The sequence below is a fragment of the Ammospiza nelsoni genome, chromosome Z (genome assembly GCF_027579445.1).
Source record: "Ammospiza nelsoni isolate bAmmNel1 chromosome Z, bAmmNel1.pri, whole genome shotgun sequence".
NCBI lineage: Eukaryota > Metazoa > Chordata > Aves > Passeriformes > Passerellidae > Ammospiza > Ammospiza nelsoni.
Window position 1 is genome coordinate 67,675,912 of NC_080669.1, and position 27,260 is coordinate 67,703,171.

At 34.9% G+C, this 27,260-nt stretch overlaps 1 protein-coding gene across 5 annotated transcripts in view; it reads right to left on the reverse strand.

Annotated features, from left to right (window-relative positions):
* Positions 1-23,198, reverse strand: part of MEF2C (myocyte enhancer factor 2C) — a 120,812-nt gene extending 97,614 nt beyond the window's left edge. Inside the window, exons 1-2 of one of the 5 annotated variants that reach the window (XM_059492552.1) lie at positions 22,809-23,198; positions 11,277-11,489 (exon numbers count right to left, since the gene is read on the reverse strand). The gene's annotated coding sequence lies outside the window, so the exon portion shown is untranslated. The remainder of the gene's footprint in view (positions 1-11,276; positions 11,490-22,808) is intronic. The other 4 variants (XM_059492548.1, XM_059492550.1, XM_059492551.1 and 1 more) reach the window with 4 other exon arrangements.
* Between the last annotated feature and the right edge of the window lie 4,062 nt (positions 23,199-27,260).

A 27,260-nucleotide genomic window follows, 5' to 3' on the forward strand; every position in this document is an offset into this window, starting at 1 on the left:
GAATATTGAGTAACAGTTTCCCTCAAGTCTGTGATAAATTTTGCATTCTGACACACTTTCTTTGTTCTATAAATTCATACACATGTAGGACATAAATCCCAGAAAAGTTACCTAAGTATCGAAACAATAGGGAAAATAATATAAATAATAATATAGCAATAACATGACAATAATATAAAATATTGTCATTCTTTAAGGATACTATTTAGTGACCTCAGTGTGAGTCTTCTTCTACAAAAAAGTTGGAACCAGCATTGAAACACATTATCTATTATTGAATGTAGTAGTTTTACACTTCTGATTTTCAGCAGTGTTTTGGAAAACACTGAAACAGAGGAATATAATATTTAGTAATGATCTGTAAAATGTGCTGTATATCTTTACCAGTAATTGACCAATATTGTCACTGTGAGCATCCGGTATAGCATGACTAAAAACAAGTAGTATTTTAATACTGGTTATTCAATCTCTGAACTGTAACAGAGCCAAATGCTAAGTACTAAGAGCTAAGTACTTTAAATTAAACTATATTAACACACCTCTTTTACCATTTTGTATCTACGGAGAATAAATCATAAGGAAAAGAATGCATATTATTCCATGATGCCACAATAAAATTTGCTCACAGGAACCAGTGCTATTAAAAACACCACATTCTGCTGAGACTGTGGTTCAAGGCTTAATGATTAAGAGTAAGTTACCCTGAAGACTATCTAATAATGAGCACTTGTAAATTCCCAGCTTAATAGTATGTAATACTTTTAGATTGTTTCAAGAATTATTTGGGCTAAAAGGTTCCTTGGCATTGACATTGAGCATAATCCATTGGAAGATTACTAAAAATGACAAGACAAAAAAAAAAAAAAAACAAACAAACAGTTGAAAAAGTCATCAATTTGCTAATCTTACAGAGTAAGGAGTTTGCACAGAAGTAAAATTTAGGAAAATCTAAACGTAATGGAGTGAACTTCAGGTACACGTCAACTTCCTCAACTTCAGTTTGGGTTTTTTTTTCTGAAATTAACTGATTTGTAAAATTTGGTGTAAGAAGAAGAAACCACCCACCAACAATTATTTTTTCCCACTTCAGATTAGCTTTCATTTTCTAATAATACAATCTAGGAAACATTCTGAATTGTGCTCATTTAAATCACATTATTTAAGTAACTTGTACCCATGAGATAGTGTAAAATTCAAAGGATTTAAAATAATTTTAAAAAGCACCATCACACCAGACTATTAAGCAAAATCTTAATGGGGCAGCATTTTACTTGATGAAAGTAATTGTGACATTGGTACAACATCAAAAAATAGTAAACTTCAACAAATACTTAAGTCTTTGCAGTACCATGACTTGTAGCCTCAAGCCTACAAGCATGAATGTATATGCCTAATTCGAAGCACTTAAATTGTTTGTTGAGGACTGCAGAACTCTTCTTGTACCTAAGATTAATTACATATTATGTAATGGTTAATATGAATGAAATCACAGATGTTGTTACTGTACCCAAATAAGTCAAGTAAGCCAATGAGAATTTGAAATCAATGAGTATGTGCAAGATGAAAAACCTAATCCCTCATGCAGTTAACCTGCATTCAAGTTTTGTGCATCTAAATACAGTTCTGTATTCAGGTGAAAGGGGGTATTATCAGTGCATGGAATAGTATTTAGAGCAACTTGGTAATAAGTGTCCCAACAACTTTCCTAACTCACTTCAGATTATAAATTATTAGACTGAAATTTCAGACATGGAACAGAAGAAAATAGATTATTTCTTATTCAAAGTACTTCATGGATACCCACAAGTGCAGAATCCATTTGACCACACTGAAACCATTAACATTTGGCATCTAGTCTAAGCTTCTTCAAACATAGCCTTATTGCTTTATCATCAATGAAGAAAATTAGGCACCATACTAATATAGCTGTAAACATGCCACCGTAATTGCAACAAGAATAGAAATAACAAGATGCACAGCAAGACAAGCAGACAAAGAGAATTCCTTTCCATCTACAGCATAGTACAGCTGAACCCTAGCAACTTACAATGCATAATAGGAAGAAGAAAGGGATAATTCCTTGTAAAGAAGAGGAATAAAGATTCAAATACAAGTTTTAGAATTACATTAAATGTAAAAACAGCCTGTGTATTATTTAGTAAGCAATTATGTTGACATACTGTTTATGTTGACACAGAAAAGGTCATGCGTTTGACATGAAACATCACATGCCATTAAGAAGTCACTATCCATAACTACATCAGTAGTATGCTTAGGGAAAAATAAAATTTGAAGAGAAATAAAGGAAAAAGAAAATTTGACAGAACAACTCCAAGTACTGCTGAGAGGAACTGGAATAAATACAGTCCTAATAGAAATTACACTGAACAATAGGAAAGTGATTTTAAAAAGCAACCAAGATTATATATTTAATTTCAGTGTTTTCTGATAAGTATGTATGGTTCAAGACAGATTTCCTGGTGAAGTTCCTTACCTGAAGGCCTATCCTGGCAAAGGACATAACTTGGCAACCTAAGATGTGATGCTGAGATTCCTAAAATATGCTGTGGGGGTGGTTATATCTGTCAATATGATATTTGCGGAGGACTTTTCGAAAATAGCCCAATCTGAATCATTCCGGATTTCAAAACTAAGGCAGCATACTTTCAAATCAAACAGCTACTTCACAGCAGACAAAGTAAATGAGTGAATGTATAAGGCAAATGATTGTACTTGCTCAAGACAGGATGGGAGTGTGTCACTGAATTCTGAACAGGCTGCAAGTGACAGGGCTGAGCTGCTAGAAGCCTTTCTAGGAGGGAATTACAATAATCCTCTCCATCAAAAGGGCATGTGCTGCTGCTGCTGCTGTTAGGTCATCACAGGATAAATAAGAGCACTGTCTGCATCAAGCACACCACAGAACAGACATGTTTCAATCTCATTCACTACAGAAATCTCCATAAAGAAGAGGGGGCTGAACTGGAGAATAAATTTTTACTACAATTTCTTACTGCTCTCAAATCCCCAAATCAGACTGCAGTGATGTGTAAGAAGAGAAGGAAATCTCCTAAAGAAAACAAATACATGCTGGTAAGATTTGTGCTTTTGCTGTGGCCAAAGCAGAGATAGCTGACAATATGCCCCTTTCACCTGGCCTATGTGAAAAGAAGAGCTACATTTGTGGAATCTTTTGTGTGAGAGTCACCCAGCTCCTTATCACTGAAACTGGGATAAAATCTTTGATATTTAACATTCCTGCAATACCTGTGAGCACTCATTTCATGACATAATTTTGGTGTCTGCCAAACTAACCTTAAATGTCAGCATTTTATCATTACTCTGACAGCCTGCACCACAAAATTGTTGGCTTCTTCCAGAATCCCAGAATACTTAAGTTTGGAAAGGACCTCTGGAGATCATCTGCTTCAACTCCCTCATGTAAGCAGGAGAATTAGCACTTGATTTCCTTGTGCTTGGGCAAACTGAGATTTTCTTGCATTTACACATGGCCTATAAACTGAAGAACATGTTGTAAGTTACAGCACCCAAAACCTCCTTGTGTTCATAAATCACAAAATACTTAAATATGCATATAAATTAAAATGTCAGACTTTGGGTCATCAAGTTGAATTAAGGTAAAAATTATTACATACATTTTAAAAACTTTTTGGTAAAAGTTACATTTTGAAAGAATATCATATTGTTCACACTATTCACGACTTAGTATTATTAAAAGTATTTAAAATTAAGCACCTATCAGCCTCTAGTGAACAGTCAGTAACTTGCTTAAAAGAGAAAGCTTATGTGATATAATTTATGAAACTTCTGGTAGCATGATTATTAAAAGTAATGGCTTGTACTCCTGTATTTGTACTTCTGACTGAATTTGAAAGAAAGTCCATAATGGAGCTGGGGAATTAGCTGATGAACTTCCATCAACTATAGCAATAGCCTTCATGAATAATTCAATATCTGCCCATCTCCTCTTATGTCTCAACAGACTAATAGCTGTAGCTACCAGATGACAAGTGTTATTTCTTTTGAAGCTGCTGAAAAAAATACACGGATTATAAAATAATATATATAATAATATTTTCTTTTCCTCTTTTTCACTTATCACCTATAGACACTGGTGAAATTTTACAACAAAAGTAGAAATTTTCAAACGGAATTTTTGGAGTTATGCAACAGGTCTACAGAAACAGATGGGAAAACAATTCAGGTCTTCTACTAAAATTTAGTCCTTTATCTTAAAACAGCCACACAATATACTCATATTACTGTGTCCCTGAAACCTCATTTAGATCAGCTTTGTGCATGTACAAGCTTTCATAACACCTATGGCTTCATGGAGACAGGAGGAAGCTTCTCGGTCTGTTTTAGAATCTAAAGTTTTCTGTAACATGCTGTGTGAGAATTTCACACTTAAAGATGCCAGAAAATAGAGCATGTTTGGTGAATATTCTGATATGGAAAAGAATTTCTCTTTTGCTAGCAAGACTTCAGTAAATGGAAGAAGGAGCTTAAGGAGATAGTAACACAAGTTTCCTTGTGGCTTTCATAGCATATCTTCTCACACTTCAATTCAGAATAGAAACTACAAATCTGCTTATATATTTTTTTATTAAGCAAGATCTGCAATGAAACCAAAACCAGATTAATTTTAGTCATTCAGAAAAAGATCGTCCACAGTCACCAGGCCTTATTGCTTAAAGGAAGAGGTCTCTCGGATAAGTTTGTACAAACAAGTTGACTATTTTTCAGTGTTACTACGTAACAGTGGATATTCAGGGAAAGAAAATATTAGCTTAATATAATGCTGAAATAGCTGCAGTTGCCTAGTTTTCTGAGAAGCTACTGTGTACAGAAGTTCTGACTGAAACCTGTAGTGGACAAAATCTTTTTTGTGATATAAATTTGATGCTTTGTCTTCTTTTTTTTCCTTATTATTTTAAAATATAGATTATTTCTGTCCATAACCCAGTTTCCGCTTATGGGAAGTGTACTCTCTGCAAAAGAGAAGAAAAATTCTCTGCCTTGCATGCCCCATATAGACAAACATGATAAAAATTAAGGAAGTATTGAAGATTTGAAAATGATCCTGTTGATCAGAGATTACACGTTCCTTAAACATCTGCTTTACCTTCTTAAAATTAATTGTTTCTTTTCTCAGCTCCAGAAGTGCCCTGGCTCTTCTCATTCAAAAATTTGTCAGGATCTTTCAGTGCTTGAATTGCCCAGTGGGTCTGATAAAGGCCTGACTTTACTGGGATGCGCATTGAGCATTTGAGTAAGAGCTTTCTTGCCTGGATTTTTTCTAACAACATACCGAAGAGAGAGGTTTCATTCTATAATGTCAAATGTATATATTCTACACAATAGAATCTACACAATCAGAAAGATATGTGTTATGTTTTCACCTACTTATGTTTGGTATTTTCGCACTCAAGTTTTCAAACAAACTAAAGTGGAACTATAAGACATTCAAAACAACAAAGCTATCTGTCTGTTCTTATTTTTACATTTTTTAGATAACAGAAATAAAAAACGTAAAATAAAAAGTTATGGAGACAGTGTATTTGCAAGCTTAATGACACTGGCAACTAAAAAAAAATTAGAATGGTATTAATAGCTTTGTCAATTAAGCTCAATATAAGATCATTTAGAAGTGTTACCATGAAAGAGCTCTTTATCATCAGTCATATTAACACTGTGAACATGCTTAAATTTTCTGGATAATGCAGAACCCTCAAAATTACAGTATTTTTCTTCAAAATAATATTCTTATAATTAAAGCACTGTCTATATTTTTGTCAATGACAAATTGTTAGAGAAACAGAGGCCATAATATAATTGGCCAAATAATTAAAATTTGTACATACATTTTTTTGTGTTGAATATTAATAATTTGTAAGGTATCTCTTGCACTGCATAGATGCACACAACTTCTGAGATTTAGGCAGGTGTAGCATGACTGTACACTACAGCAATTCTCTGCCCTGTGTTAGAGTTAGTGGTCAGCTCTGTCTCCATCCAGACAGTCCCCTTCTCTCTTAAATTGTGTATGAATATAAATTTTTCTTGAGTAATGTGTTTGTCCTGCATCTGCAGGCAAACAGATTAAATAAACAATTGTGTATTTTTATAAAGAAAAAATTCCCCATACAAACAGTGCTTTCACCAGGGGCAGTACTAGCTCAAGCTGTCATTACTGTTGAAGAACCATGCTTTATGAATATTACATTTTTGAGGACAGCTCACATCACAAAATTAGGTTGTTTCTGCTCATGAAAAATCCACATCTAGCCTTACACAGGGAAAAAATCTGCTTCAGCCAGCTAGAGAGGGTGATTCTCCCATTGGAAACATGCTACTGGCAAGGCACTGGAAAATATTTTCACAGGAAAAAGACCCAACTGTTCTACTTCCGTAACAGCAAGAAAACGTAGTCCTACAATATTAATTATATCTTAATTTTCCAGTGTATAATCATGCATACAACTGATACCTTTAATGATGTCTTCAAGTTATTTTTATTACTGTTGAAGTATAAGATGGAAGTATATACAGGATTTACTGACCTGTTTTATATATTGGCTTATTAGAAGGTACACAGATATCTGCATACTATCACTTAAGTATCAATGTTTATTCCTGAAACATTACTGGGACACTGAAAATACTAGTCCCTATACAGCAGTGATGACAATAAATGGAATACAAAACTTCATGTAAATTAAAAGCTGCAGCACCTGTGAAAAAAAAAAGCTCTCAGTCTATTGCTTTTCTGATAATCATTTGACCAGTTCTCTTATGATTTTATTTATTTGTTTCTTTGTTTCTTTGTTTGTTTTTTCATGGAAAGTTATCAGCTATGTAAAATGAAAACAAAAAAACTGAAACACCTTCTTTATTTCATATCTTCTTGCTTATTAGGTATTTACAGTGAGATCAGCACTGATGTTTGAAACAGAATCTGAAACTGCTTAGCATTCAGAATAAAGTTCTGTATAGTAAGTCTTCAGCTTTGGACTTTATAATCTAATTTGTCCAGTTTGGATGTGTATAAATGTCATCTTTTTGACCACATAAGATTCCATGTAGGATTATAAAATATGAGGCAAATGGTGTTGAGATTCTTGTGTTTAGCATTTAGATCTAAATGCAGTGTATTGTTGTACTAAGCTGCAATGAATTTTATAGACCTTTAAAATTATGATTATTTTGGGGGCGGGGGAGAGAGTTTTTTGGTTTGGGTTTTGATTTTTTTGGGTTTGGTTTTTGATTTTGTTTTTGTTTTCAATAAAGGAACCATAATCAATATGATTGAATTTTAAAAAATCAAGGTTGACAGGTGGCACAATGAGAAAATGTTACATTCTGAAGTCTTTCATTTGGTCTTTACCATCTTTCCTGACACTTTGGAGAAGTATCAATTCATCAAGGATTAGGATATAAATTCTACTCTTCTAGAAATGTATTAAATTATCCTTTTCTCTTCTCGCTACCCAAACAACTAATAGGTGTGCTGCAATCTTAGTCTTAAAAGGATAATAGCTAAGTCGTAAAAATATTTCTGGAGTTAAACTGAGCCTAGCAATCAAGATGTAGAAGTAGTAAAAGTAATCATCTGAGGACCCTATTTTCTCTGTCTGCTTTTTACATTATATGTGATACACTGATGCTATTTGTCTCCTAGAAATGCCCACATTAACAAATCCCATCCTAAATTAATTTTAGGACAAATAAAAAAGTTGAAATTATTTCCAGAAACTTTCAAGGTGTAGCTTGAAAATAGCTCCAAAATACAAGAATACTCTCCTTTAAAAACATACAAATTAAAAATATTATGATGAAAAACAGGGGTTACAGTCATCTTTTAATTCAACCTATCTATAAAATCAGGAGAAATTAGGTTTGGTATTCTTACATTTATTTTTTCGAGACCAAAATATGCCAACATATATAAAACTATATATGAAGACCACACTAAAATTACTGTATTTTTAAAGCATAATACAGAAGATTTTAGTTTAGATGAAAGATTTTTATTTTATATAATAACTGTATATATATGGAGAAAGAACACCACATGTTTATGGACTGATTATTTTTAGAGGTCTAATTGAAGAGACATTTTGACAGTTTTATTTACAATTTAAGGCATACTCAGCAGCATGCAATCATAGTTTGAAAACCATACATATTTGTATAAAAAGCACATACACACACACACACACATATACATATATATATATTTATATATGCGCATGTACATATGTATAAATATATGTACATGATCATAAGAAACAAATTTACAGAAAAACCACACGCCTAGTTAATCTCAGTCTACCACTGTAGCGTATTTACAGATAGCCTTTTTAACATAATAATCTATCAGTGATACAAAATCTGCAGCTAGGTGAGGGACAACAATATGAATTCAGAGTTGTAAGTATATAAAGGCATTTCCCAAAATGAAATAGTCTTTTTAAAAAATCCTAAAAATATCCTGGTCTATTTTTTTATCTAAAAATATAGACCAAATTTATTTAAATATATTTAATTTATGTTAATGTATATATGCAGATATTTCAAAGCAAACCAAAACTAGCCTCACTAAACTAGTTTTCAGTTTGGGTAATTAATAGAGATTCTAGGTGTGGAAGATTTTTTTCTTTTAGCTGTAGAATAAAAAAAAATAAAGAAGCCAGAGCTGTCAGCCCGTATGAACAAAGTACAATTCAAAAGGAAAATTTAGGTCAAAATAAAAGTATTATAGGCAATATCAGCTTGTAAACCAAATTCTATTTTTTAATAAACATGTAGAATGCCTATACATATTTAATATTAGTGGTTTTTTGATGGCTCATACTGTAAACTTAAAAACTCAGTGTGGAAATTGCTGCTGTCATCTCTGCCTTCATTGAGATAGAGGTAGAAAGCAGCAAAGAAGGAACACAAAATTTTAGCTGGTGATTAGTTTTTTCTTTGGCAAAGACAGTGAGAACACCCTATCACCTAATAAACAGTGTTTTTCTTGTTAGATACCTTCCATAAAGTTTAATTACTTACACCAAGTCTTCCTTTTGAACACTGGGAAGAAAGGCAAGACATTCATACTAGTAAAAAAAAAAAAATCTTCATTTATTTCCATCTACCTTCTTTTTTATTATCCTGTTTGTGCATGCTGTCAAGGCCAAGGGTAGAGCCGTTCATTAATGTGTATTTGCACAGCATCCTGTACAGGCCCTAATCTATGTTAAGATATGTTACCAAAATATCACAATAAATGATTAAGATTTATAGCTTTTATTCTGTAGGCAATAAAGTAAAAAAAAATCACTTTTTTATTTATTTCTGTTCAGCCTCTTACTGACTATAACTTCGCATGAGAAGGAACACATTATCCCCGTATACAAAATCCTTTTGTATAATTAATGTACATTCAGGATACTTAAGAGTGCATGTGTTTGGATGATCAGGATTATTTATAAATGGGAAAATTTGTATTTATATTATAAAATATAAAAAGCCACTATAATATTGTCTAAAATAGTTGGAAATACTACATTTATTCCCAAATGGCCAGAATTACTGTTGCCACTTGTAACTGAGGCCAGTCAACATTCTGTGGCAATTTTTATAATACATATAATTGGCAAATTTTAACTTTACAAAGTAGGAATTAAAAAAGAAAGCTAAGATGACAACAAGACCCTGTTTAACCCAATGCAAAGTTGCCTGGATAAAACCCCAAGACTGAACAATATGTAAAAAAAAAATAAAAATAGTTAACTTCTTCTCAGTTACTTAGAAAAGAGAATCCTGTATAAGTGACTACAGCAACATGTTCTGCCACATTTTTTTCATAACTGAACCCTGTCAATGACAGCAAAACAGATTGTGTGCATCTGCTGGGAATGAGCCAGATGACAGTGGAAGAAACACACATGGATACCTTGGCACAACTACTAAAGAAGTAGAAGAAAAATGGACAGAAAGAAGCAGAAAGTTCTAAACTTTAATTAAAATGAATTTCTAGCAAAAGTGAAGTTCTAAGAATCTGTTCCTTTGCTTTAGACTGTAAGTCTCTAAAAGCCACCACATATTTACAGTCTACGTTGCCTTGTTTATTCCCCATGGTACTCATATGGACACTGTTACCACAGTGCTTGGGTCACACAGAATCTGCCTCAGGGAAATACCATCTCATTCTACAGACAGGGAATTGATGCATGAGCAAAGTGAAATCTTCACAGTGATCTAAAAGAGGCTCTGGAAGAGTTGATTCCACACTTCCCAAATAAAAGCTGCCATCACAGACACTAGAATATCCTTCCTCTGCTTAGCTATGCTCTCAGACCAAAGTAGCATTATACCTAAAACCACTACAAAACAAATAACCTGCTAATACTCTAGCATTAGAGGATATGGTCCTCTCACGTGTTGAATTAGCATAAATCGTGATTGAGTCAGCTTTGCTATTGCTGCTTGCATCTTCTCAAGTTTCACTTGCATATGTGGATTGTGAACCCAAGATGGCTTTAAAAGAATTGGCGAGTTACAGGTCAATAAAAAACTGCCACCACAAATAATTGTAACTATGTATTCTCACATAAAAGGAGAACCTGATCTTCAATAAACAGTAAAAAGCACTCTCCAGCTATTGACTCATCATGGCACCAGAACTGCATGCTTATACTCAGGAAGGAATTCAGAAATTCTGATGAGTCTGTAAAATCTTTTTTTTCAGCTGTAAAGTAATTTACATTGTTCCCCTTTTGGTTAATTGAAGATAAACTAAATACTTGAAGACAGACCAAATAAGCTTGCTCCTCCCTCCCTCCCTCCCTCCCTCCCTCCCTCCCTCCCTCCATCTCTTTTTTGAGAATTAGCATTCCAGCAAAAAGAACATACAAACTATTCCAAATTTTATCATGACATTTTACACACTTTTGTCTTATACATCAGGAATAAAATGGGACTGCCAGCTGAGTGGAGATTCATATACCGCCTAATGGTCTGAGCACCTGAAGTAATCTGGAGCACCTGGAAGTCTTATGAGGCCAGCAGTCTCAGCCTGTATACACTCCATCTACAGTGATTATTTGGTATTCTGAAAGTACTTCAAAATCACATTAGAAAAACAGAATGATTTTGCTTTGTGAAACCCATACAGATTGTTACATAATACAATTAACATCTAGCAGACAGAAGCTGAGGTATACTTTCCTAATCTGAGAACAGCTCTAGAAAAGCATAAAATGTACCTTCACATTCCATCTCATTTCGGGATGTGTGAATGGCAAGCACACACGTACACCCAAGAGGGACTTAGAAAACTGCTTAAGTCTGCTTATAATGCTCTTGATCAAAGAAGTGGTACATCTTTATACATTCTTCCCAGGGTGGTCCAGAAGAGAAGATAAGAAGATCTTCTTTTGAAATGTTCTATTCAAATGGTACCTTTGTTTCTAATGAGTCTGGAAAAAGAGTCAGAGCAGAACTGAGAAAAAGAAGTGGATGTTAATTAACAGTATGAATCCTGTATATAAATCAGTTTTTAGTAGGTCATTAAGTTAGTAAAGTTATGCTAAAATACATGAACAAAGGACATAGTGTCATATATTTACTTATGTCTTAAATACTCTTAAATAAATGCCTTATTATATTTTGATGTAAGTTCTCTTCATGAGAAGAGATCAGAACTTCCAAATTATAGTAAAAGAAAAGGAAAAAGCAGCATGTTTTTATAACTTAGGAGCAGCTTCAAGCTGTTGCAAAAATACTAGTCAAGATGGACTATCCACAACTTTTTAATTGGACTTAACTCTTCTTCATTAATTCAAGCCTAATAATGTGGTCAAGAAATCAGCTTTTGACTCACACTCACATATTCAACAGGCACATTAATTATACAAGAAACTGGCTAAAGAGTCATGCATGCTAGGCCACAAGGTCTTTCCTAAAAGACCACCCAAACTCTGGGTGTGAAGACAAGAGAGAACATGCAAAAAAATGGTTATTTTGGAAGTAATTTTTCTCTTATAGGTTTATGAAACATTCTGAGGTAGACTGAGAGATTTAGCACACCCTCGACCTGTAATTCCTGTCTCAGTCAACGCAGAATCAATTGATTACTCACTCACAGCGTGCTCACTGTCCTCACAGTCAAATACCTCTTTGTGTTTCTAGCGCTTAGCTGAGATTTCAGAGCTTCATTAGACATGGTAAGTATCTGTTCAAAAGCTAACTCAAATTAAAGGATGAGGTCACTAAAAATTATGAAAGACTGTCACAGAAGTATTTATTATCTAATTTTATGTATTTAGATGAATGCACTTGCTATTATAAAGGTAAAATCAAAAGAATTATTTTCTTATACATTGTATTTTATCAAGTAAAATCAAACTTTTCAGACAATGCAATAGCAAAGATGGCATTGAATTGGTTGTTTAAACTAGCTATAAGTTTAAACAGAAAGCTATATTACAGACTAGAATCATAGAAAGGCTTGCATTTTTTAGTAAGAGAGGTAAAAAAGATGGAGAGACTATCTCAATAGGTAAGGAACTATGGCATTCCAGCAAAACATAACCCAATTACAGTTCTTCCTTTGATGGCTACTTCATTACCTATAGAAAAATGTAACGGCCTCAAATTTGGAAACTGAGACTAGCTTTCTCCCACAATATTCTATAATCAATGGAAAAGAGAATTTACTATTAACTGCTCTATGTTAGGAGTAGGAAGTCTTTCCAGTCAGGTTTCTCAACTCTTGAATTTCTGACATAAAAATTAAACCAATACTCATAAAGAACTTACAGAATTAATTTGGGATGTGGATTCCAGTAGACAACAGGACACAGCAAAGTAAAACCTAAATTCCACTTTTAGATGTTGCCCTAAGTCCTTTCTAATTTTCTGAACACATTCCAACACAAATTTAAGGTTTTAGTAAAAGTGATAATTTCATTCCACTCAGGCATTTCATAACAGACTTGCACAAAAAAAAAAAAAAAAAAGAAATTTGCAGTTCCATTGAAAATTTACACTTGGTGGTTCTGAGTCCCTTAGTCCCTTTTATACTGTTTTTCAGCTTTTGCCCTTCACTTGCCATTTTTTTTACCTTGCATCTGTTGCCTTAAATAAAGTTCATGTATCTCTTTGGAGATGATGATTACTGAATTGTACATTATGGATAAACATACATTTTTAAAATACTCCCAATATTTTAAGGTTTTGGAATTCATATTGAAAGATCCTCCTCCCTAGCCTCCTTGGAAATTGAAACTGATGGGTTACATTTGGTGCTGACAATTATTGCATTAAGAAACTTGTTCAAAATTTGGAGCACACTTTGAAATGGAATGTGCCATATGCTCACCTTTTCAAGAGAAAGCCTACATTTTAGATTTAGATATCTAGTTTAGATCATGGTAATAGAAAGTGGTCTTTGTGAACAGACATAGGAGTGAGTATTTATTTAACTAGTCTGCATATAAGAGTAGGATGTAGACCAACATATGAAAATAGAATGCTGATGATTCTTTCTTTCACATATCATCATCAGAATCTCACAAAACTATACATCTTTAGATTCCTTGCAATTTTAAAGAGACCTTTTTAATATATCCACATTGTATTTTGAATTTTTATTTATCAAACATGTGAGTTGTATTTTTAGAATGGCATTTAATTCATAGAGCAATCTTCTGATCTATTAGTGGAATAACTTCTTCTTTCTGATTACATCTGGAAACCAGTAAAAGGGGTGAACAAATACTTTCTTCCTGACTATTCTCAAAATTACTTTTTATCAGAAATCTGTAGAAGTGTCCTCTTGGAGCAGTCAATGAAGTGGTGGTCTCATAAGGGGTTTGCTTGTAATCATATACATAAAAATGTGGTAGAACAGAGGGCTACTGTTCTACAGTGGTGACTTTTAGAGACTTGTAACAGAAAGCAGCTCAAGAAAATCATAATTTGTCCAGATAGGTGACAAGTACTGCTCCTAAAAACAGAGCAGAATGTCTCTCTATTTTTGTCACACCTCTGTTGCACAGTATATTGCTTCTTGCTGTTATATATTGATGAAATAAAAACACACCCTGCCTCCATTGAGAAATTCTTGCACCCTCAGATATGTGTATTACTACATGGTTAGAAATATAGGGAAATAACCGTAATAACATTAAAAATTATGCCAAATAGTAATTTTTCTATTGCCTGCTTTTTATCTGTCATAATGATTTGCATTATGCCTATCACCACTGTATCACCTCTCAAGCAATTTTTAAAAATATGCAATTCCAGAAAAGATAGCATGCAGTAAGGATGCATTCTATATTACTATTTTGCATGTCACCACTCAGTGTAATACTAAGCCTGTGACACTATCTACTGGAAGCATAACTGAACTAAATGCAAGGTTCTCAATGAGGATTTAAGTACTGGAACATGTATTGAAAATAGATTTTCATTTTGCTTTGTCAATAACAATTTTTGGAAAACCTAAAAAAAATATTAGTCCAACTTGTATGCCAATATTACAGGAAATGTAGAAGATCATTCTTTTCTTTCTGTCCTATGCATAATCTTTTTTATGGCAGCATCAACTGCCATAAAATAGAAACATCAGATCCTGTTTCCCCTGTGAAGATATGCAGATTTCTACCTAGCAAGGATACAACTATAATTATAGGAAGTTTGCTTCAATTAGGTAGCTTGGCAATCATTTCATCATGTTTTAAGAGTAAAGTGGAAAAAAATTTTTCCACTTCTTTTCCATTTGATATACATTTTGAACATAAATTTATATTATTTCCAATTGTTAACTACACATCATAGAACAAAGAGTACTAGCCTGGCTAGTAGTTTTTTAAATGTGTATACTCAAGAACATGAATGACATTTGTTTTAGTTTTAAATGACCATACCAGTATACACTCTTACCAACATTTACGGTCATATTTATAATTTCTAAAATTTGTCTACATGTGTTTTGGATAAAGTTATAATTTTTGCATGCCACTGCATGAATGTATTTTCTGGCTCAGTATTCTGAAATAAAAAATATGTCATTAAGAAAATTAGTAAGTATGCAAATTCACAAATTTCATAGATTGCACTGGGGTCGTAACATGGATTTTCTTCTCATTCCTCTGCATATCATATGATATGTCCATCTCATAAACATAAACAAGATGACGGGAAAACTGACGATTTCTCCAAGATTCTGTTGGCAAAATCAAATCAAATTTGTGTCATCAAATACTGTTCCAAAGATCTTTCCTTACAGCCTTACAACATATTTCAATCAACAATGAGTAAGACCACTGCCCTATGTCTGCAACAATTAAAGATTATTCACAGCAAGATTAATTATATACACTTCAACAGGAACTTTTAATGAAAAAATTCTGCAAGATTAAAGTTTTAAGTTTGACCAACATGACTAACTCTCCTTCATTGTATCCCATCTTAACAAATAGACCATATCTATGTTCTTCTAACACCCTAAAAGCCTTCCTCCTCTATTGCTGTTTTGCCACTTACCATAAGCAGAAACACATTCAGGACTCTGATGGACAGACATATAGCAGTCCTGAGGCTAAATCTAGAGAACATACTGTCTCCTGCTGGTTCCACAGAATATCCCCATAATATTAACATTTTTATAGTAGTAACTTAGGCATTCCCATGGGATATGGCCATCAAAAGCGAGTTCTTGGTAGTAAAATTCAGAGGCTGAAATGCCAGGCTAGAGGAGACACATGGGCCAGCATTACAAGGATGGTCACAGGACCTCAGTGTCCTATTGTTTGTCTACAATGCCCTCCCGTCCTAGCCCTCATTTTGGGGACATCTTTTCCACCCAACTCTGATGAAATTATTTAAAACAGTGTTCATTGAGAAGTCCATATTGAATTTTTAAATGAAAAGTGCTGCAGTCAAACTTCTTACAGGGCAAATATTTCTGAAACATTGTAATTTCTCTGATAACCCAACAATATCTTAACAATCTTGTTTAAAATGGACTATTATTTCAAATAAAATGTCATATTGAAATTTTTTTCACTATGAGGAAGAATTTTATTCAAAATCACACAAATAGCACATGCTAATCTGTGACTTGATTTTTTATATTACTAAAATTAATGTTCCACGTGGATGGTGTTCTGTAATGTGTCAACTTGTTCTGATGTGGTCTATAAACAATTTCACAAGCCTCCCTCTTTGCCCTCTGTACATACTTTCCTAACAGCTATTGATTGACAACTTAAAAGTAAATAGTGAAATTTAACTGAGCGTGGTTTCCACAAGTGGCATGCACCCTATATCTATAAAAGCAAACATAAATAATGTTGTTTCTAATTCAGTTCACTTAGACCTTGAGATTACAGCATGAAAAATATGAGATAGTAATATTTAAGGTGAATTCCTGCACTGGTATTTGGTTGATAATTTTTATTATAAACTTAATTTAATCAATTATACAGTTGAAGAACTAAGAGTAAGATAAGACTTGTTAGATTTGGATCTAAGTTTCATATCAGCTTTATAACCTGGGAAAAGAAGGCAGAGGAGCTGTATGCCATCTGTTCAATTCCGTCCTTAATCTGTGGGCTGCCTTATGGTTAGCTTAAATGAAGGAAGCAGATACTGACTGACTTCCAGGACCAGCTGTACTGGCCAAGACCACTGAAGCTCTCTTCACTCGAGCTCTTGCAGGCTTCCAATATTGGGGAAGGTGCCAGAAGGCAGAAATAAGTACATCAACCCTGCTGCAGCAGGTGACTGCTAAAACACCTGTCCAGGGGATTACAAATGGGGCACAGTCTATCTGACCTCACTGGTGTGATTACTGAATCCATATTGTGCCAGTGTATTCCACATAGGACTAAAATAACTCTCAGACAATTTGTCCAGAAATTGTCCTAAGTACGATAACACGAGTGTAGACTGTAATTTAGATCTCAGCAATCTAAATGTAGTTGTTTAAACAAAAAAAAAAAAAAAAAAGAAAGGGAAAAAAAGCTGGGTGGGGTTCTGTTTGGGAGTATTTCAGAGTATCAGTCCTACACTGGAAATGACACGGATTCTTTTCTGCTACACTTCCCCCTATTCTTCTTCCACATTTACTTTCTCTTCACAATGCAAGTTGCAATGTAATATATCAGAAAATTCTAAGCATGGTAGCTTTCCTCACAGAATAACAGGTGTCATTTACATACTTTGAAACACCTTCAAGATGTAAGGAAGTTTAAAGGACAGGCTTCTACGTCCTATTTCTTGGGTTAAATAAATTACTGATCTTGCACTTTAAAACTACTGGGAGAAAAATGCTATGTTAAAAGGGTTGCTAGCAAAACACAATCCTAAAATACGCACTTTTAAAATCTTCTAAATTCAGATACTAATTTGCAAGACCAAGATTTGCATATATAGATTTAACTCTCTGCATTCAGTCAGAATTTTTCTGTAAGTAGGGCCCTTAATTTATCATATGTGCATTGAGAAGACACAAATTTTTGTTACTCATATTAACTCTTAAACTTTGATTTTTAATTGTAAACTGACTATATATCTTTAAATTTCTTGAACAGAATAAGTACCAAGGAATTTCACTGCTTTTCTTGAAAGTCTTACCATAACAGGCTTTATTTCCAATTAAGTTTTCACTAAATTGATCTCATACTTTACATAAAACTGTGGCATTGATTGTGTAAGAGTATTCTCAGTCTTGACTGCTTCTTTATTATTATAAGAGCATACCTGACAGATCCAATATACAGCTGAGGCCCCTAGGTTTTCCTTTGAATTGATGCTAGATAACTTTTTGAAAATTAAACTTTTCCATAAAATAAAAGGTAAAAAATTCTACTGTCATCTGATAGAGCTGAATGTGGTTTTTTGAGGCATTCAGAAGTTATACGACCAGACTGCACTTGTAAAAAAAGGACACCACTTCAAACTCCATCTCAATATTTTATGCAAATGAACTATTTTTCAGAAGTACTGATCATCCACACACACAACTAAAAGAGCAAGATGCACATTTTGTGAATTTGAAAACTGTCTTCACAGAGTTTTCTTGATCATACAACAGTAAAATAATCAGGAATGGCTACAAAATACAGTAAGTATTCTTTGAGGACTGTAGTGAGTGAGCATGTTGCAGACGAGTGTTTTTTAATATTATTTGGCTGTGAGGTCCCTTAGGACATTTCAAACATTTCTATAACTGCATTTATTGCCTATTTTGAGGGCTTACTTTTCAAAGCATCATGCTAGCAAATGTTTAAAATTCCTTTTTAAGGAATTTTTTGAGCCTAATAATGCACTGTTGAGAAATTCATTTAATGCATAGGAAACAAAAGGAGAAAATGAAAACGTACCCTATGTTACTTTAACTATATAACTTAAACTTTTCAAAACACAGCTAGGCAAAGCTATAGTGAAAGAAAATAGAAATGCACCTTCAGTATCCATTAAAATGAGACATCTGAATTTATAAGAGTTTCTTGTCTGATTAAAATAATGCATACAAAATTAAAAACAAATATTAATTTTATGTACCACATAAGATGAAGAAAATGAAAGAATAATGTTTACATTTATGGTTGACTCATTAGTGTTTTATTATGTGAAACACTAGGAGGCATCAGTTGGGTAAAAAAAGAGTTCTTTTGAAATATTATATGAAATTATCATAGAATTTATCAGCTTTCTATTTCCATACTTCTAAATGTTAAGGCTGTACATTTTAACTAAATTATGCAAACAGGAAAAAACTCTATTCTCACTGATAAATGACATATTTAATAATACAGGGGCAGCACTTAATTTCTTGGCTATTTTCAAATCAGACTACACACATGCAACACAAATAATAGTTTTTAAACCCATTATATTTTAAAAAATAAGAGAATAAAATAAGATTCTTTAGTTGTTGTTCAATATTATAACTTCTGCTAAATTTGTGAAGCCCTGACACATTTTAGGCACACTCCTGTGCTCATAAGCTCTTAATATGGTTAAGTGCAGTGAATTTAGTATAGTTCTAGACACTTTTTAGAGCCTAGTCACTTTTAGTAACGTTAAATTGTGATTACAGAAAAATATCTAGACAAATATATTTTTTAAAAAATCCAAGAACCAAGAATCAACCACATTTTATTTGTTTTTCTCCAAAGTGGTGTATTAAGAAGTTTTTATAAAATTTGTGTAACAATGCTACAAGTGGCTGTACTTTCACTATAAAGTCATATATGTCCAGTAATGGTCAAAATTGAGTTTTCCATTATTTGAATTACATTTAAAAATGACTAACCAACAGAGTTCTAGTTGTCTTATACAATAATCACTTAAAAGTGAAGTGTGTCTTGATATGCCACAGCAATCAGCTTTTATTGCTGTCCAATCAAAATGACATGTGAACTGCCTAATCCTTCTTTTGTAAGGCACATAAGACTTTGTTGTCACTGTTGGTTTTGTGAATCGCCCCTATAAGCTGGTCTGATTTCCTAAAGATGACAGATCTCAGTGAATAGACAACCTCTCCTGCAGGCAGTCAATGAGACAGTGACAATAAAGTGGAGGGCTGAAGACACTAGCTTTTAATCACCTGTCCATATGTATCACTGATCATCAGTTCTAAGAAAATGACCTTAAAGCTGGTCAGAGGACTCAAGTAATTACTTCTAAAAATAGTTTAAAAATTCAGTTTTTCAATTTTTCACTTGCACAATCAGTGTTTGCTGACCAAAGTTCTTCTGAATCCATCTTGCTTCTAAAGCAGGATCCAAAATTCTATTTTCATCCTTTTCAAATATCAGAATTCTAACTCTGTTTGTTAAGCTCAAAATTTTCTAGCTTTCAGAATTAAATGTATTATTTTAAAAATATTTTGTACCGAAATCATTACAGAGCATAAATGAGGATATAGCAAAATCTCTCTGCTGATATCAAATAGTAAAATTAAAAAACATAAAATGCATAAAAAATGTAAGTGTTTTGGCCATGATTCAGGATGCTGAAGCAAGGACTATAAATTTTTGGAAATTACATAACAGTTTATATAGATTCATCTCCATCATCAGTTTTTTTGAAAAAATACCAATACACCTTACTTGATTTTTGGAAAAATATCACACAATTTTGAATAATTATATCAAACAGAAAAAATAGACCTTAATGTATCAAACACCAAATCTTTTTTCTTTCAAGAGCCTAGTAACAATTAATGACTTCTTCTTTAAAGGAATGTAGAAATAACTTCAGCTGTCTCTGAAAATGAACTAAACTATCCTGATTAACAATAAATTAATCTGTTCTAGAGAAAAGTAAAAGTAAAAGAAATTAGGTTAGCAAAATATTCTATTTACAACTCCTGCTCAGTTCCTAAGTTTCTATATGATTACTTTTATCTACTGAATAATGAGTTACCAAAATATTTCTTAAGCAAACTTTTGTGAAAAGCACCAGGAATTTCATTTCTCTTTGTCTTTAACATTATAGGCATTTTTTAAAAAAGAACCATTTAAGAAAGGTATGTCTGGTTTTAAATATACATGTTGCAGGTAGATGAAATGTCTAAAAAAAAGGAAAAAAATGTGGATCCCATATTGTAAGAAAATTCACAGTAAGAAATTATTTTAATTAACTTTCTTATTATGGTCTAAAACTAGAAATTCGGGAACATAACTGTAAAAGACTTAATCTCCCACACTATTCACCATTTAGTACCAATTTTAATAAGGCTCCTAAACTTACATTTCCTTTTTTCTTGGTCAAATAATCTTAAGAGGATGCAGAGAGTATCTGATCCCTGCATTCTTTTATAAGACATTGAAAGTGACATTCTTTACATCTCTATCCTATGAAAGCTTTAGGACAGGCAAGAGGTTTAGTCTCTTTGGGTCCTGATCCTGTAAATTGTTATCCCTGTGACTTGCTCATTTTCTTACAAGTAGTCTCAGCATTGACAGTGGGGCTAGTTGTGTAAGAACTCCTCGCATGAAAGAGCCTTTCCACGTTCAGGTCCCAGAGCTACCTTCTCATACTATGTAGAGCATATTAGGATAAACATACATGAACAGTGAGTTTTTAAACTAAAAGTACATGTGCAACCAGGAACATAGACACCTGGGATTAAGGGCCATTGCCTTAAGTTGTTTTTCAAGAAATTTTTCTATTACTTCCAAAAGGACAGACTTGTGGGCAGATATTTCAGCATAGACCCATTATGAATTATGTACTCATTAACACAGAAGGAATAATATAATGGATATTTTAGGAAAACTAATAAAGTGAGAAAGTTTTGTGGGTTTTGGACTTAAAGTAAGTTACTTGAAATCCTGTAATATATACAGTTCACAATGTAACAAATGCCCAGAGAAAGCATATGACTTATCGTTTGCACTGAAAATTAGTATGTGTTGGAGTAGTGGTTCACAGGTGGTACTATTTCCTTGCCCTGCCAAGCATCTAGGGATTAGTTATTATACTCTATATCATATAAACTCAAACACAATAGCAGGAAAGTGACAATAAAAGATATCTAGCCTTCAAAATGAGAAGTTGCTCCTACAATAGTTTGTCATTCATCTTATAGTTATTTTAAAGTAAAGATATGAAACTAGGACATATGCCATTAAGGTGATTGTCAGATATGTGCAAGGAAAATTTTGTGTCAAAGCTATTATTTTCTGATCATCAGCAAAGTACTGGTAAAGTGCCTTTCTCTGTTTAATTCTCTTAAACCTTTAGTCTTAAATTGTCTATTACAGTATTTATTTAAGTATGTAGTTATTTGGTAATAATAATCATTACACACAATAAAGAAAATAGAACTTTTCTATAAAAGACAATGCTTAGATACCCACAATGATTCATTGAATTTTGTTTTGCGCCATGCTGCATTGCTTTCTTATTATTATTATTGTTAGTAGTAGTAGTATGGAAATGGCATTATTAACTTGTTTTTTGTACTTGTTTTGTTTTTCAGGCTGACAAGAGGTCACGCTAAGTTTTATGGGAAATAATAAGTATTCTAATTATATAATGCAACAATAATCTTACAAGTGTCTCATTTACATTAAACTTTATCTTAGCCTGTAAGTGATTGTACTGCAATTATGTCAGCTAGTTCTGTAATTCTGATTAGCTCCTTTGCGTAAAAAATTTAAAGATTACTCAAAGTACTGTGTAAAGACCAAAGCATACTGTTCCAAAATCGGCTTGCAGACCATCACTTAAGTTCCCACATAAATGCAAGGGGTCTTTCCATCTCAAACATAAGTAATTCAGATGAAAGATGTACAAAGTTGAACACTTGCAAGCATGCACTACTTAAACTCAAGACTGAAGAGCCTGTGATACAACTAAGTTTAAGAGCATTTCACTGAAACTAGATTGTTTCCCTAGTCTGATAAATCAGAGTGCAAGCACTACAAGGTCATAGCTTTTAAATCAACTAAGAGCCATCTAAATCAAATAAGCTTCCAGTTCTTCATGATATCAAGAACAAAAATTATGTAAACTAACTTCATCGAAGTTTAAACACTTATCACACTGATAGAGACAAGTTCGCCATAATTTACTAGAGATTTAACTCGTTTTTAGCAAGCCACTTTTAAGCAACTGCACAGTCACACACTAAAAGTCTGCAAGCAACCTCAATCCCAGTTTACATAAAATGACTGATACATTATTCAAACGCGATAGGAAATGCACCTAGGGCTTTTGTACCATGCCCACCACATTTTATTCTGACGCTGAATTTCACATGTACTTACATTGTAAACAGTTAGCTGTTTGGCTGATCAGACTAGTCCTTCAGATATTTTCCTTTCATAGGAAAAAGAAAAAATCCCTTTACTTCTTCCAGTCTTAAATATTCACCACCTGGTTCAACATGCAGCCGCCTTGAATCACACACACAACCTTCAAAGTCAATCCAATAAGCAGCCAGAAGATGCCTGGGGTGTATGCGTGTGCGTGTGCGTGTGCGTGTGTGTGGTGCGCGTGTGTGCGCGTGTGTGCTGCGTGGAGGAGGAGAAAGTGCCTGAGCTGCTGGTCGGATTAAAAGTAACCGGACTCGTCCTGAGATCGTCCAGGAAGGAAGTGGCAGCAGGCGAATGGGAAAAGGCGAATAGCTCACAGCCTCTGTAACATCGCGGAGGGGAAGGGGGAGGCGAGAAAGGGATTCAAACCTTTCTCCTGATGAGGTGTCCTTTTCTACTTCTCTCTCTTCCTCCTTTTTCTTCTTTTTATCGTGTCTCTATTTCTCTACCTCTCCCACAATCCCAAACGAATGACTCTCTCCTCCCAAACTCAAGAAATAATCAGTTTCAGTCTCACAAAAAGGGGGCGGGATCAGATCTCGAAAGCGTTTTAATAAAACAAACATAGAGCAGCAGCAGCAGCGGCAGCAGTTCCTTGCCCCTCTAGTCTAAACTAGATTGATAAATTGCTCCACTACACTACTTTAATTATGTATATGGTATGCAGAATAAATCACTGAGCATCAGCACCTCAATCAAGCACTTTTAAAATGATAATTGCATCTTGGGTGAATCAATCTTTCCATTCCTGACATTTTGCTAATTTTAGTTTTACGGTGGGGGTAATGGCATATGCCACACGCAAACCTAATGACATCCTTTATTACACAAAGCGAAGACAAGGCGGCGAGCCGCTGAGTGTTTTCCCCCCTCCTGGCGGGGTAGCACAGAGTGCGGAGGGAAGGCAGGAGGGCTGCGAACCTGGGAGGCGCGCATCGCCCGCGGCAGCGCATCTGGGGCCGGTCAGCGCGGCCGGTCAGGTCCCGGCTTGGGGAGTAACCAAGCTCACCGCGCCCGGGGACCTGCAGAGCCCAGGGTTCGGAACGCCCCTGGTGTCGCATCCCCGCCACACCCGAGGCGGTACCTTCGGAGCGGCTTCACCTCGGTCGGGAAGGGGCGGGCGCCGAGAGGGGGCAGCCGGCCCGCGGCCTGCAGTGCGACCCAGAGGGCGCCTACCCCGGCGCCGCCTCCGGAGCGCAGTAGGGCTGCGGCTCTCCGGCACTTGCCCCCGCCCCCGAGACCTCCTGCCCGGCCCCTTGGCTGGGCTCCCCCTCCCGAGACCGGCGCCTGCTGAGCAGCCCAACTTTCCCAAGTCCGCCGGCTCCGCGCCCCGCGGCACGGGGAGCGGCTCCGGCGCAGCGCCGGCTCAGCGGCGCTTTCCCCGCGATCACAGCGGCCACATCCCGGCCCGCTCGCCTCCTCCAGCACGGCCCGGCCGCGGGAAACTGCCGGAGATGGTCTCAGGCCAGTCTCACCCGCAGAAATGCAGCCTTGAGAGCACGCTGTGTGTGGACAGGGCTTTATTTTATTTTTAATAGGTTCAGTCGCTACTAAAACTGAACTGAAAGGACTGCACTGTTAGTTCGAATCCAGATTAAGCACATGCAGTGATTTGAGTAAAACTGGATCTTGCATATACTTTTAAAATTTTTGTGCCGATAGCCAACTTTTATGGTCCTTTGGGAGGAGCAGGGGAGTTTGTAAAGAGTATTATTTGTATGATAGATGCTGGAACGGCACACGTGATAAAACCAAATGACTTATTCAAACACAGAGATAAATATATATTTGGGTTATTTTAATACAAGTCCTTGGTCTCACAGTCTTTTCCCCTAGAAACATCTCATTGGGCCACTGACCTACTTCCAAAGTATTTGACAGTGAATAAATAACTTTTCAGTTCAAATGCACTCTTTAAAACATGGATGCTCAAAGCGCAGTCAGAGCAAAACAAAGCTCAAGTAGTTCTAACAAGCACTCTGCAATTGCTCACAATGCAAACCCTTAGAGAATACTGAGGGTCTCATCCATGTCATGGTCTGTCTGGGTGAGAGTGCCCCACGCTCCGTGCAGTGACATGCTACAAATGTACCCACACCAATAATGACAGTGATGCTGATGTGCTCAGAGCTACCAGGCAGATACATGTGAAGCACACTGTACACGGTGGTAAGAGGCACATATGCTTCACAGTGTTAGCACAGCCTGGAAAACACTGGGAAATAAATACTTTCTCAGCTTCAGGTCTGCTGTGAAGCACAGCAGGAATGAAATACAGAACAGGTTACACCAGGTTGTACCCTTGCTATGCCTCTTTCATAGACAATTTTGGTCTCCCAGTGTGGCACCCAACTATCCAGTAATATTTGTATATTCTTAGTGGCAAAAAAATAGAAAATTATGTCAAGACTTGACACGTTTGTGCTCTAACTGAAAATGACTGGCATCTGCTTTATTTTATGCAGGATGTGTAAGTTTTCTGGTGTCTGGTAGTTGGTAACACAGCCCTTCAACTGGCAAGACAGAACGTGAGCACTTTCATATTTTGAAAGTAGTTATTACAGTTTTATTTTCTGAAATATTAAGAAAATATTTCAGAAAATAAAAGGATATAGCAGTTTAGAACTTCAACTACACATCCATGTGGGCACTTGTGGTCTAATCCTTTTATAGTGGTGACCTTCACATACTGGAGCACCTTAAAGCCATGCCAAGTTTTAGTCACAAGCACAATTAATCAAATCCCTGTAAAGGACATCTTGATTTTTAAAACAAGATTCAGATGCCAGATGGACAAACAGATATAAGGGGAGGGATCAGGATTTGTCACTTGTTTCAGGTTTAGACAAGGCATGAACCTATGCAGCATAATTTGACGTGTTTGGGTGTTTTTGTTTCCCTCTCTTTGGATTTAATTTAAAAACCTGAAATAATTTCAAACAGTAAAAACCCCTTTGTGCTGATGTCTGTACATGTACTGAATCTCCACAAATGCACCCTTTTAAAATTTCTGGCACAAGAAATTTCTGTGGACAGCTTTTCTGCTGTCCACAGTCCGTATATAGATCTGCTGACAATTTTTTCCCCCAATCTACCACCTGAGGCATGCAGTGTCTTAAACCATGAGACATCGGTCATAATGTAATAAGTATAAAATCAGATCTCCAAAGGTTTATTAAAGAGTGCATCCAAGTATCTCTTTACAATTGTGATTACTTCAAGGTAACATTTCCTCTGAAGATGATTATGAAAGTATATTTTTGTTCTTTTGTGGATCCAGAACATATTTTTCTGGTAGGAGAAATGAGATAGCCATTCTTTAATGGTATTTAAAGTGAAAAGCAGTGAGGTTACTATGAAATTACCCACCTCCTTTGTGTCTTAACTCCAGGCTAGCTTGGTTTCTATTTTCTGTTTAAATGCCTGCTAAAACCCATTCCACTCTACACCTTGCTTTCTTCCACCACCTCCTTATTTATAAGAGCAACACAGTATAACCCTTCTTCCCATGTCTGGCTGCTTTTAAACTTGGCCCACGCTGGGTGCAGCTCTTGAAGAGAGCTTTATGAAATTATTTTAAAGTGAGCTGGGGCGGTTGCCACAGCAACCCACCCTGAGAGAAATCAAGGCTATAGATTAATCTACCCCACAAGATTATTCAACTGTACTGTATTTGTTCTTCATTCATTCAGAATATTCCCTCAAACCATATGCTTTTATAATGAACAAAAATATACAAATTCAGATAATTTCAAAGATAGCAGGGTTGTATTCCAGGAGCACAAATTAATTGCTTTTTAAACCTCTGCAATGAGATGACATGTACATTATTCCTTGCAAAATTTTTTGATTGAAAAATAATATCTGCAAGGTATAAATTTTATTTATTTACTTAAAATAAAATGGCATGCCATTACAAAAATAGTGTTATCACCACACACATCATGCAACGATTACAGAAAGCCTTTGTCACAGGTGTACCTGTATGTATATAACACAGTAGAGCTTTGCTCTCCAGGTTTTGCTTTGAACAAAAATCTAAAAATAATAAATAGTACTTAGTGGTATTAAATATAAAAAATATTAAACACTCACCACATACACCCTCTTTATTGTCAAAATCATCCGCCTCCAATGCTTTACTTAATCTTTCCCATGGTAGTTACTTCACAGTTTACAATTCGTGTTCGGCACCTTGGATGTTTAAAAGCACAAAAGTAGCATATTATTAAAATTCAAACCTTCAATATATTTTAGGAGATTAATGAAGTAATTTCTATAAAAAGAATATGAATCTTTACTGATGTGCACTTAGGCCTATCTTACTTGTAAGTAGCTTGATGTTTTCAGAAGCTGTTATAAACTCCATCTAAATCCTACCTTAGGGACGCTATACTATCAGTA